The sequence below is a fragment of the Mustela nigripes genome, chromosome X (genome assembly GCF_022355385.1).
Source record: "Mustela nigripes isolate SB6536 chromosome X, MUSNIG.SB6536, whole genome shotgun sequence".
Taxonomy (NCBI): Eukaryota; Metazoa; Chordata; class Mammalia; order Carnivora; family Mustelidae; genus Mustela; species Mustela nigripes.
In genome coordinates, this window is record NC_081575.1 from 28,316,014 (window position 1) to 28,330,437 (window position 14,424).

Here is a 14,424-nt window from a genome sequence, read left to right on the forward strand (position 1 = left end):
TTACCTAACAGGGAAAACTATGGGAATAACAAAAACAAAAACAGAACAAATGAATAAAATTTAAGTGAAGATGATACTGAAAATGATCATGGAAATTTATTTATTAACAAATTTTCAAACATTGTGGATTCTGAACTTTAAATTGAATTCTGATCTTTGATTTCGGGGTTTCCTGACACTCTGTAAATAGCTCAGTATTTTTCTTAAGCTCATAAAATTGGCGAGAGGAGACACAGTTCTGCTCTAAAAGAATTTAAATAATTGGTGTACAGAAGAAATACATACATAGAATTTCTCCTCAAAATCTTTCTTTGTCTCAAGTACAAAAAAAGTTTTCTTAAGAAAACAAAAAAATCTTCTTCCGGGATGCCTGGGAGCCTCAGTAGGTTAACTGTCTGCCTTGGGCTAAGGTCAGAATCCCAAAGTCCTGGTATCAAGCCAGACATCAGGCTCCTGCTCAGTGAAGAATCTGCTTCTCCCTTTCACACTATCTCCCACTCCCAGCTCATACTCTATCACTTACTTTCTCTCAAATAAATTAATACAATAATAATAATTTTTAAAAAAACAGTGGGGGGTACATGGGCATGTTTGTTTGAATGGGCTGCCTTGGGCTCTGGTCATAATCCCAGAGTCCTGTGTCTGGCTCCCTGCGCGGCAGGGAGTCTGCTTCTCCCTCTACCCGCTCCCCCTCACTGGTATGTCCCCATGCACTCACTCTCTCCTAAATAAATAAGTAAATGAATGAATAAAACCATTAAGAAGCACATACATAAAGGAGGACATAAAGGAGGTGGAACAGTGATAATTTGAAAGGAGGGTTGCGTTGTCACACTTGACAAAATCTTAGTCAAATGAGCTTATTGACTAAAATAATTCTCAAAGGCTTTAATACACTTTAATATCCTGCGAGTTTGGTTTTTTTACTACCATAGTGTAAAAAGCTGCCATTTGAGTACAGGTATAATATAAATTCCTTTAAAACAGTGTCACAAGCTCACGTGAATTTATCTAAAAGTGGAATATAATCTCTAGTTCATACTGTTCACACAGTTCATATCTAACATTACTAAATCCCAGGGTCCTAGGATCAAGCCCAGCATCAAGCTCTCAGCTCAGTAAGGAGAGCTCTGCCTGCCTCTCTGCCTACTTCTAATCTCTCTCTGTCAAATAAATAAATAAAATCTTTTTTTTTAAAAACTGTCACATTCAGACTAATTACAAATTTAGGTTACCTGCTTAGTTCTTAAAGGCATTAAAATTTGCAATCTCTGATTCGAACAATCTATTCTAGATTTAAATCTAGACTTCTTAACCCAACTACCTAGGAAAATTTCCATTAGGGCATATGACTCCAGGTTGGGTGGTCCCCTTTGAAGGCTATTTGATAAAATATAGATAATCTTAGATTTCAGCACTAAATATTCCATTGTTTGGTAATTTCCCTCACTAAAATGAAAAGGGTATACCCTGAATAAAATTTCTTCAGGTGGAAAAAAGGTAAATCAAGGTTGTTATATTACCAAGGAATAAAGGAAAGAGCTTCATGCTAAACTCTTCAATACTACCAAATTTGCTTTAGATTGCAACAGCTTAACATCATAAAGTCCAATGAAGGAAGCTAACTAGAATGCGCTAATAAATAAAGTTACCTTAAGGGAATGATGGAAAGAGGCTGTAGAGAAAAAAGTGTCTAGTCTTTGAAGCAGCAAACACCTTAGATATTTGAGATTTCCACTGCAGTTAATAAACTTTAAATGAAGATATGATGGTATTGGTAATCATTTATATTAAGCAGGTTAAAGACTTACATGTTCAAATTATATGCCTTGGAGCACAGTGATTACTGTGACTCTGTGCTCTTAGTATTGATCAGCAGTGCTTGCAAAAACACAAGACAACCAAAAACACTCCAACAACGAGGCAGTAGGCATGAGGTGGGAAAGTAATACCATGCCTATTTCCTTCCTGTATGATGTCTATATTCCTTTTCATTTTTTTAAATTTTATTTATTTTGCGGATAAAGAAAGATACAACAAGAGAAGAAACACAAGCAAGCAGAGCGGGAGAAGGTGAACAGGCTTCGCAGGGAGCAGGGAGCCTGATGCGGGGCAGATGCCAGTACACCAGCACCATGACCTGAGCCAAAGGCAGATGGTTAACAACTAAGCCACCCAGAAACACTTGATATCCACATTTCATGAAAATGAAAACAAAAAACTAGTTTTCAAACTAATGGAGAGGAAAAGGGATTTGAGTTTAGAAACCTAAAGTATATTTTGAACTTACAGTTGATAATGAAATGAAAAGGCACTGTAAGAAGTGCACAATACATTGCTATAAACATCCTAGAATTCACAGAACCACAGGGTGCCTGTATCACCAAACTAACCAATTTGTTTTTTTTTTTCTTTCAAATAAGCTCTATACATCAGAAATGTTATGTTGTGAAAGTGAACAAAAGGTTATTTACTCACTTTTAGGAAAGTCTACATTTCTCACAAAACAGTTTATTGCAATAGAATAATATTTGACATATATAATGCATAAATAATGTGCTTTATCATGGCAACTTTTAGTATTCCTCTTCATGTTATACTTTTGAAATAATTTTTCAAAATAACCATACAGAGAAAGCCTGAAAAACATATTCACAGTCCAAATAGAATATAAATTATTGATGTGGTCCACCCATTTCTGTCAAGAAGTCAAAATGAAATTGTACAGAGTCTAGATACTCCCCAGGCTATCTTCTCAGACTCTCTATAGAAACACTCCCAATAGGGGCGCCTGGGTGGCTCAGTGGGTTAAAGCCTCTGCTTTCAGCTCAGGTCATGATCTCAGGGTTCTGGGATCCAGCCACACATCTGCTCTCTGCTCAGCAGGGAGCCTGCTTTCCTTCCTCTCTCTCTGCCTGCCTCTCTGCCTACTTGTGATCTCTGTCAGTCAAATAAATTAATAAAATCTTTAAAAAAAAACACTCCCCATAATATATATGTATTTGAATTATCAAAGAATTGTTGTAGATTTGTTTCACTGCTATGATGGTATAAATACAAAATAGTTTTATGCCACCAATGTTTCAAGCAAACAATGTTTTAAGCAACCAGTGCTATATATATATATAAACTAAATACACTCAAATGAGGAGAGTGAAAAAACAAAACCGTGACAACTAGCTAATTCACATACCCTTGAATTTTGCCATTCTAACAAATTCTTTCTGTGCAATTTTGATGTTTTTAAAAAAGTTGTATTTGTAATCATCGACAGTAGTATTTAAACAGCAGGCATTAATAAGTGTTCCAAGAAGGCAGAAATCTGAGGTCAAGGCAGCCTGGTAAGAAATACTGGGCAAATATCCATGACACAGGCTGAACAAGGTGTTACAAAAGGCAGTTACAGAAGGAGATAAGTCTATCAGCACAAAATAAGTAAAGATATACTTAGGGCTGCCTCACTGTGGAACTCCAGGGCAATATTCACAATGGTATCCCCAGCAGCTACAAGGTGTTGAGCTTAATGGTCATATGTGAAAGCTATGGAGTCTAGGCAGATAAACAGGAAATGCCAGGGAAAGGCACTTTTCAAGGGTCAAGACGTGGGGAATTAAATTACGAGTCTGCATTCTAATTCTGGGAATATATAATGATAAAGAAAATTACAAAGGAACTCAAATACTGGGCAAAGAATCAGCAAAGAATCAAGTGAAGGACAAAACAGAAGCCTAGTTCTGGTGATTGTAGGAGGCAGGGACCTACCTCCCTGATCTTAGCAAAGGAAAAAAGGAGAGAAAACGCTTCCAAGAATTGAGTCAAACAAAAATCAAAATGGCTGCACTAATGTTTCAGTGAGGCTAGATTTTAAAATAACCTTTTTCCTCTCCTTCAAACTTCCCCTCCTCCATTGTTAGCCTTTTGTTTCAGGAATCCTGTACCACCCAAAACACAAGAAAAGGAAACTAGTAATATATACACAGGTTTCCTATCAAAACCGACTAGATCCTCTATTTCTATAGAAAACTCCCCAACCCCTTCAGTTGGGCTTGCAGTTCTTGAAAGACATAGATTCCCACAGACTCCTTTGCTGAGAGAAGCAATAAAGATATTGTTCCTCTTTATCTCAAACTCAGTCTTCATGTTGTCTTGGCTCTGAAGCACCTAGGTCAGTTTTTGATGGCAAGAAAAGAGGGGTGCCTGAGTGGCTCAGTGAGTTGAGATCTCTGCCTTCAGCTCAGGTCATGATCCCAGGGTCCTGGATTCCAGCCCAGCAGGGAGTCGGCTTTCCTTCCTCTCTCTCCCTGCCTCTCTGCCTACCTGTGATCTCTGTCTCTCAAATAAATAAATAAAACCTTAAAAAAAAAAAAAAAAGAAGAAGAAGAAGAAGGCAAAAAAGGGCTCAATTATTATACAAAGTTAGAAAGGCTGGCTCAGCAAGAGTACGTAGTGTTGAGCTACTGACCAAAATTACTTAAATTCCCTTTACCAGAGAAAAAGACTACTGCCAGAATTTGTGGTAATTTTCAAACTACTGAAACTTTGTAAATTACCCCTAATTTGGTATTCAGATGTATTTGAGGGTAGAACTCAGTCAAACTTTTCATATACCAGCCCTGTACACCCCACTGTATGATGCCTTGTTCTGTACAGAATATTAAAAAATAGAAGCTGTCTAACACCAAACAGTCTGCACAAAAATGAAAAACATCATCCAGCTACAAAGACGGTTGACCCACCGCATGCCAAGGACACATGTGTTTCCAAGCATGGTGAAATGAATATAAATAGATGATTAAAATAATATTTCCCACACAAATTACTAATATTATCAGTTGCTTATCCATATCTACTCCCCATCCCAACATTCAACTGGCTATCTATATCTAGTTCAGCCTTGAGATATTAAAACCAGAAGCACTATCCAATCACATAAATTTTTATCTGTAAAAAGATGTTTGGGCCTTTTTCTTCATACATGTTAATACAGTGTTTACATATCTGATGAAGCTGCAGGAAGTCATTAAACGACAGCATAGGTTAAGACATATTTGCCAAATAACACATACCCAGCTAATAAATGAAACTGAAGATAATTCTACTATTTAGTTACACCTATTTATTTTTATTATTTTTTTAATAGAGAACACTTCAGAAATTTGCATGTTACCCTTGTGCAGGAACCGTGTTAATATTCTCTGTATCATTCCAATTTTAGTATATGTGCTGCCAAAGCAAGCCCTAGTTACACCCATTTAAAAACATAAACTCTCCAACATCTTTAAAAAAATAAATAAATGAAATTCGTATTTATCTGGAGGAAAGCATTAATATAAATGAATGCTACTTAAAAATTAAATTGATACTCTTCAAAAACTATGAAATATTTATGTATAACTTACGAAATCAAACTACCCACATTCAGCATAAAAAAGGTGTGGTTTGGTTTTTTTTTTAATCTCCATCATGATTACCTAACCCCCTCACACACCACTCATCTGGTAAGCATCACTTTGTTCTCTGAAGGTAAGAGTCTGTTTCTTGGTTTGCCTCTCACTCTCTTTTTTTCCCGCTCCCTTTGTTCTTTTGTTTCTTAAATTCCACATATGACTAAAATCATATGGTATCTGTCTTTCTCTGACTTATTTCACTTTCCGTAATACCATATAGCTCTGTCCACATCTTTGCAAATGGCAAGATTTCATTCTTTGTTATGGCTGAGTAATATTCTTGCATGGGATGCACAGGTGTGAGTAAGTCTTCCTTATTTATTCATTGGTCAATAGGCACTTGTGTGGTTTCCATAATTTGGTTATTGTAGATCATGCTGCTATAAACAGGGCAGTAGATTTCTTCCTATAAATTAGTACTTTTGTAATCCTTGTGTAAATAATTAGCAGTACAACTGCTGGATCATGGGGCATACTATTTTTGACTTTTTGAGGAAATTCCATACTTTTATCCAGAGTGGCTATACCATTTTGCATTCCCACCAACAATACAAGAGGGTTCCCTTTTCTTCACATCCTTATCAACACCTGTTGTTTCTCATGTTGTTGATTTTAGCCATTCTGACAGATGTCAGGTGGTATCTCCTTATAGATTTGATTTACATTTCCCTGATAACCAGTGATGTTGAACAAATTTTTCATGTGTCTGTTTGGCCATCTATAGGTCTTCCTTAAACAAGGAGAACCAGCAGATATTCAGAAAAGCAGAAACAGACTGAGAAAGAATTTGGGACCGGGGCATATAACTTTGATATGGCACTGATAAGTGTTAGGTTTATAGATTTACTACCATGCTGAGAAGAAACTTCAGATTAAATGTACTTAAGTTTGGGGCTAAGGAGGGATGCATGGAGAGGATAGAAAGTCAAATTATAAAGAGAAGTCTAGTTAAGAAAGGAAGGGAGGAAATAAGGAGGAATCTAGAAAGGGCAGTAGGGTGAAGTAAAGATGATTTCGAGGAGAAGGGAAACCTGTGGAAGATGTCATGACCTGATAGTAACTACTTCACCCAGTACCACCTACCCCTTAACTCAGGTAACTTCTTTTGTCTCTCCTTCTATTTCCTGGGGTTATATAATCAGTCATAATGACTCAGCAGTTTTCAAACTCAATTATTTTCCTAACTCCTCCTCCTGATTTTGTGTTCCAATATCTCCCATACTTGTTTTGTTAATGGGTTTCTCCCCCCCTCAAACACTGTAAGGAGGGGCTATGTAATTTTCACAGAGGGCACAATTGTCCTCAAAGAGAGAAAAAACAAAGTTCTAATTTCCTCTGCATCTGGACTCAGCATGCTTTTTTTGATGACCTACTCTCAGAAGTAAATTTTCCACTGTGGCCTCTAATTTTGTGCATAAGATTCTTCTCAAGGTTACAATCTGCTTGCAGGTGCAAAAAAAATTGCATTTGAGTGAAAATATTCTAAATGTAATCTATGGCTCATCAAGCTGCAACTTTTCTTATATCCTAAAACACTGATTTTTTTTTTCTTTACAAACTAAAATACATAATGTGACAGGATCATAGTTGTACTCATTCATGACAAGGACAAAGCTAACTGATAGTTTCAGGGTGGCCATCATGAGATCAACATATCTTTAGTTGCACCTTTCTTGCCCCAGGGTATGGTCCTCAAATCTACAGGTTATAAAACTGTGGTTCGCCAAAATTGAGAACGATATATGAATGAAGATGTAACTGTATGATGTTTTAATAGGGTATATATTTGCAATTACATCCCTATTCCAGGATCAAGGGATTTTAATATCAGATTTGTAAATTCTAGGGAATGTAGATCAAAGTAAATATAAGTCTTTTAATTTGGAGTAAGATATAAATGAATGAAATTCTCTTCTCCAGAATCCAAACAAGCTGGAAGTAAATGGGAAAATTTGTATATAATTATTCAATATCTTTACTGTACAAATCCTTGGGGTTTCCATTCACATTGTAATTCATGTGAATGATACCCCATGGAACTGTGTAGTAACTAATTTGTGAGGCTATGCACATTAACTCAAATATTGCTATGCCTCTCTATCTATGCATGCAGAAGACTGCCCCTGATACTCTGGGCCTTTATATTCCAAGTCATCAGAAAAGGCATTCCATATTAAAATACAGTTACTATTTTGGACATCTATTTTGTACTATCTATTCATCACATTTTAGTGCTGATAACATAAAACCAGGGCTCCCAAAAGTTATTACATGGGTGGGGGGGAACCCACCATGTTTAAAATGCATGTTCCTGATATCCATATGGAAGCACTCTGATTAGGTCAGGGGTAGATTCCAGAATTCTGAATTTCAAAAAGCATTTCTTATAGTTCTAAAACAAAAGTTATTTCAGAAATCCCCATGAAAACACAAATTATGCTCATCATTTACTCTTTTCCAAAGTACTCTCTAAAAAGTGGAAGTACTGGTCAGATTTTCCTTAATGAATAAATTTCATTCATGCTATAGTGATTTTTCTCCACTTCAGGAACAGATATGGAATGTTATCTCATCACCCAGATCTACATCTACAATCTGTGACCTTTTGACCATGGCCTACATCAACTCTTACAAAAACACTTGAAAGATTAAAAAAAAAAAAATTTAGTTAAAAGTTGGAAATTCAGTGTGACTCTTTCCATTCCCTCCTTGAAAATTTTATTTAGCCTAATTCTATTCTGGTTACTGCCAAATGCTCACAGCATGGCTGATTTCCAGTTAGTACACTCCCTAGACTAAAATATCTTATTTTTGATCATTTTCCCTGCATGATTGCATCTACATGATAGGTTAAATCTGGCTTTCTTATCTGCATACATCCTGAACCTCTCCTAGAGAGGTTATTGTTTGGAATCTCATAATGATCACAACATTTTCTCATTTACTATCATTTCAAAATTAATTAACATACATTTATATTCTTTTCAAAGTCATTAATGAAGACATTAGACAAACGCAGACATAACACACTCCCTCTGCAACTAGAAAAATGTCATCCAGCAAACAAGACCCATGTTTGAATTGTGTGAGCTCCACTTCAAGACTTCTAAAAGTACAGGGCCACTCACTGATAATATAAACTTACAGAAAAATGTTTTTTCACATCAAGACTGGAGATATAGAGTATACTCAACGAATAATCAACAAAGTAAAAATTCCAAAGCCTAACAAAACCCAAATAATTTATTTCTGTGGTGGTTTTTGAGAGATGTGGTTTAATTATCGAACTTACTCCTTTCCACTGTATCCGACAATTCCCATAATTAGTGATGTTTTAATATAAAGGTTAAGTTTTCTCTAAGCTCTCAGAAGATATTCATTTTATGTCTTATTTCTTTAAGGAGCCCTAATTTATTCAGTGGATTCAATATTAAGTCATCTTTCAGAGATAATCTCATAATTGGGGCTCCAGTTCAACTACTCCGCTTTTCCCCTTATGATTAACCTTTATAATAACTAAAACCTGCATTATTTCCAAATCTCCACATCTGCGGGATAACCTAATTTCAATAAGAACAGGACTCTGAATTCTTCTTTCTTAATGGTCCTGAAAAGGTGTAATCATTAAGAGAAATGGTCGAGCTGCAATGATAAATTTCACTGGATACCTGATTTTTTTTATACACCTAACAACATAGATGAGGTCTCTGCTCCATTTCTAAGGTAACACCATAATGTTTTAATTTCTCTTTAGCGTTACAGAAACATTCAAAATCTGATAAAACAATGACCTTCATTGCTTCCTCCTTTCTAAAGTTCTCTGGGCATTAGAATATTTATTCATTAATGTAAACATTTTCCATGATACAAAGACAAACTATTTCAATGTTGACTGAGATTGTATTTAGGTAGCAGTTAACTTCCAAGAAGTTTTCTATTTCAAATCTGAGAAACAGAAATATATTTAGGTAAATGTTACAGATTATTCCTACAGGTTCTTTTCATTTTTATGTACTTCCTGTATTGTTAATGTTTTTGATGCTATTGTGAATGAGATCTGATTATCTGTGTATGTAAATGGGGAACTCTATCCTTTTAGATTTTAATTGAACATAATACTTATATAATTATAATTACAAATTATGATAATTTAAAATCTGATTTTATTCAATAGTTTCATCAGTATTACTCCAATACACATTATGCATTTAGGAAATACGTAATAAATTATTTCAGAGATATAAAGTCATAAATGTAACATACATAAAGGGTGAGGAAACATACAACACAAACATGCACATACAATATGAGAATCCTACTAACCCTAAAACCGGTGGCTATATATTAGCTTAAGATGTCATATTTAGTACTATAGCTTGAGTGGCTAAAATGACAGAAATTAATTTCTCACAGGTTCTGGAGACTGGGATGTCCAAGATGAAGATGGTAGTAAAGTAGGGCTCATTCTAAGACCTCCACTCATGGATTCCTGGATGTCATCATCCCACTGTGTGTTGCCACAACCACTTATTGGTACACATGAGAGAAACAGAAATAGAGCATATCCAAGCCCTTTAGTGTCTCTACTAATAAGGACATCAATCCTATCATCAGAGCCCTGCTATTATGACCTTATATAACTCTAATTACATCTTTAAATCCTAAATCAAAATACAGTCACATTAGGGGTTTAAGCCTTTGAGGTATTCTTTTTTTGGTAGTTATAATTCATAATCATAAACACTGGACGAATATTTTACTGAATTTTCATACTGCGTATATTAATTTTTTCAGCCTCTCTTGGATGTTCTACATAACAATCACCTGAAAATAATGGTAATTTTCCCACACGTAAAAAAATAAACTTATTTTAGTGCTTTAGACAATACTAGTTAGTTCCAAGATCATGGTCTTTTCCCTAATTGTTTTAGAAACACTTCCAGTGTTTGACCATTAAATACAATGCTAGATAATCCAATTAAAATGGGCAGAGTATCTGAATAGACATTTTGTCAAAGAAAATTAAAGGCAAATACACAAATGAAAAGATGATCATTATGACTAATCATGAAGGAAATGCAATTCAAAACTACAATGAGATATTATTACCTCAAACCTGTGAGAATGGCTACTATCCAAAAGATAAGAAACAACAAGTGTTAGCAACTATGTGGAGAAAAAGGAAAAACTCCTAAACTGTTGGTGGGAATATAAACTGGAACACACAGTCAGAAAAGAGGATGAGACTATAGGAAAGACAGTGGTGGACTAGTAGGATCCTAGGCTCATGTTGTCCCATTGAACACAATTTCAAAACTATCAAATCATTCTAAATACCCCAGAAATGGACCCGAAGAATGACAGAACAAACTCCACAACTAAATGGAGATAAGAGGCCATAAAAGAAGCAAAAATACAGAGCAGCTTGTGGGGAAGGAGTGAAGCAAGGATAGTGGTTGCCTAACAAGCTTATAGCAAGCCCCATTCCCCCCTGAACTATGCAAGGAATGGCTCCTTTGGCAAGCTTGCATAAGTCCCTGCAGGACAGGACCTTCCTCCAACAGAGGAGCAAAACCCTTAGCCACCCACATGGCTAAAGCCTAGGATTTTAAAGGTCAGAAACCTTGGCTGGGATACAGCCAGGAGCACACAAAGGGGTCATTATACCTATTTTAGGATCACTTTCCTGAAAGGCAAATCTCATTATGAAGCCTCACGCAAAACAAAAGAGTTGACTGGAATAAAAGAGTTGACTGGTACCATTTCACAGCCCTATCCTTCAGCAAAAATACAAATCCTCCTGAGGGACTCAGCTCATCATGCACAGGGGATACCTAAAACCTGCTTACACCATGCCCCAATCCATTGTGCACCAGCTGGAATGCCCTTCTAAGTCAAGCTTCTTCAGTCCCAATGATGTGGACCCCCTCCCCAAGAAGACCATCAGAAACCCCACCCCACACCTGAGTTCCAAAGGGCTTCAGATATTCTGGAGTTGGTGGCAGATCTCATTTTACAAGCAGACCACAACATTCCTAGTTAAAACTGCACATTCAGGACAATGATTAACCACTGCCCAGAGCTGGCAAGGAAAGAAACTGTGAAAAACTGGTCTAAAGGCTAGAAATGCTGCAACTCAATATAAGAACACACACGACACATACCCAAGACACTCACTAAGGCACGAGGTCGTAAGCTTTCATGAATTCTTCTTGATAATGTCATTGCTTTCAGGAACAGGAGACATGGATGGCTTTTATAATGCACAGAAGAATGGAACTTAAACGAAATGTGAAAATGGAGGAATTTATCCAAAATGAAAGACAAAGATAAAGCCACAGCCACAGATCCAAGTGAAACAAAATAAGTAACATTCCTAATGGAGAATTTAAAGACACAATCAGAAGAATACTTATTGTGTTTGAGAAGAGGAGACATTAGGGAGAGCATTACAACAAAGAAAGAGGAAATAAAAATGAATCAATGAGAAATAATGTTATAATTGAGATAAGAAAGAAGCTTTAGAATGAACAGTAGGCTGGAAGAAGCAGAGAACTGAATTAGTGACCTAGAAGACAAAATAACAGAAAGTAATGAAGCGAACAAAAGACAAAAAGAAGAATTATAGGGACGCCTGGGTGGCTCAGTTGGTTAAGTGGCTGCCTTCGGCTCAGGTCATGATCCCGGCGTCCTGGGATCGAGTCCCGCATCGGGCTCCTTGCTTGGCAGGGAGCCTGCTTCTCCTTCTCCCTCTGCCTCTGCCTGCCACTCTGTCTGCCTGTGCTTGCTCTCGCTTCTCTCTCTATGGCAAATAAATAAATAAAATCTTTAAAAAAAAAAAAAAAAAGAAGAATTATGGAAAACAAGAAACAACATAGGGAAATAAATGATTCCTTCAAATAAAATAACATCCATATGATGTGAGACTCAGAAGAACAAAAGAAAGAAAATGAACACAAAATTTATATTAAGAAATAAGAATAGAAAACTTCCTTTATCTGGAGAGGGAAACAGACATGTAGATCGAGGAGGCAACAAGAGCTGCCATCAAAATAAACAAAAGCCAGTCAACACCAAGACATTTATAATTAAATCTGCAAATTATACTGAAGAAAGAACTTTAAAATAAGCAAGACAAAACAAGTACTTAACTTATGAGGGAGAAACCCAAAAGCTATGTGGCGATATCTCAAAATAAACATGGCAAGCCAATAGAGAGTGCCATGATATATTTAAAGTGCTGAATACGAAAAATTTGCAGCCAAGAATACATTATAGAGCATGGCTATCATTCAGAATACAAAATAAGATTGAGATTTTCCCACAAAACAAAAAATACACAGTCCATGACCAATAAACAAATCCTGCAAGTTAAAGCAGACTTCTTAACTGCAAAGGAGAGATCAACAGTGACAAAGAAAGGGATCAGAGAAAGTCTCCAGAAAAATAGACAAAAAAGTATTAAGATGGCAAAAAATAGGTATCTATCAATAATAACTTTGAATGTAAATGGACTAAATACTGCAATTAAAACAGAATGCCAGAAGGGATTAAAAAAACAAAACAAAACAAAAACAAACAAACAAAAAGGGTCACCTGGGTGGCTCAGTGGATTAAGTATCTTCCACCAGCTCAGGTCATGATCCCAAGGTACTGGGATCCAGCTCCCCATCAGGCTTCTTGCTCAGCAGGGAGCATGCTTCTCCCTTTGCCTCCCAATCCCCTTGCTTGTACTTGTGCTCTCTCTGTCAAAGCAATAAATAAAATCCTTAAAAAACAAAACAAAACAAAATAACCAGGCCCCATCTATATGACGCCTGCAAGAGGCTACTTTTAACCCTAAAAATACAGGAATATTGAAAGTGAGGGGATAGAGAAATGTTTATCATGCAAATAGAGGTCAAAGAAAAACAGCATTACTGTTACTGAACAAAATGGAAATTTTAAAAATGACTGTAAAAACAGACAAAACGGGGCTTTATATAGTCATAAAGAGGATAATCCAAAAAGGAAATTTATAATTAGAAATATTTATGAATCTGCCATCAGAAAACTCAAATATATAATAACCTAATAATGAATAAAAAGGAAATAATGGATAACACAATTAATAGAAGGGGACATGAACACCCATTTATCCCAATGAACAGATCATCTAAAAAGGACAAAAAAAGAAACAAGGGCTTTGAATGACACACTGTAGCAGATGGACATAACAGATATTTCAGAACATTTCATTCTAAAATACCACAAACGACATTACTTTCAAGTGCACATGGGACATTGTCCAGATTCATCACACATCAGGTCACAAAACAGCCCTTAACAAATACAAAAAGACTGAAATAATACCAGGCATGTTTTCTGAGCACAAACACTATGAAAGTAGAAGTCAACCACAAGAAAAAATCTGGAAAGACCACAAAAACATGAGAGATAAAAAGCATATTACTAAACAATGAATGGGTCAACAAGGAACTCAAAGAAGAAATGAAAATACATGGACACAAATGAAAAAATATCACTACACAATGTTTGGGATGCAGAAAAAGCAGCCCTAAGAGGGAAGCACATATCAACAGAGGCTGACCTCAAGAAGCAAGAAACATCTCAAATAAGTAACCTAGCGATATGCCTAAAGGAACCAGGAAAGAATAAGAAACAAAGCATAAAGCCCATAGAAGAAAGGAAATAATAAAGATTAGAGATGAAAAAAATAATATAGAAATTTTAAAACTAGTAGGTCAAATCAACGAAATCAGGAGCTGATTCATTGAAAAAATTAATAAAATTGATAGGCCTCGAGCCAGACTTATCAAAAAGAAAAGACAAAGGAAGCAAATAAATGAAATCCCAGGTGACAAAGGAGAAATAACAACCAAAACCACAGAAATACAAACAATTATAAGACAATATTAGGGAACATTATATGCCAACACACTGGAAAACCTGGAAGAAATGGATGAGTTCCTAGAAA

The 14,424-nt window shown here is 35.9% G+C and overlaps 1 non-coding gene across 1 annotated transcript; it reads right to left on the minus strand.

Moving 5' to 3' along the window:
• Positions 1–5,132: 5,132 nt before the first annotated feature.
• On the minus strand, positions 5,133–5,235 carry LOC132007924 (U6 spliceosomal RNA). Its single transcript, XR_009401477.1, has one exon. It is a non-coding gene; the product is annotated as a U6 spliceosomal RNA (small nuclear RNA).
• Positions 5,236–14,424: the final 9,189 nt, after the last annotated feature.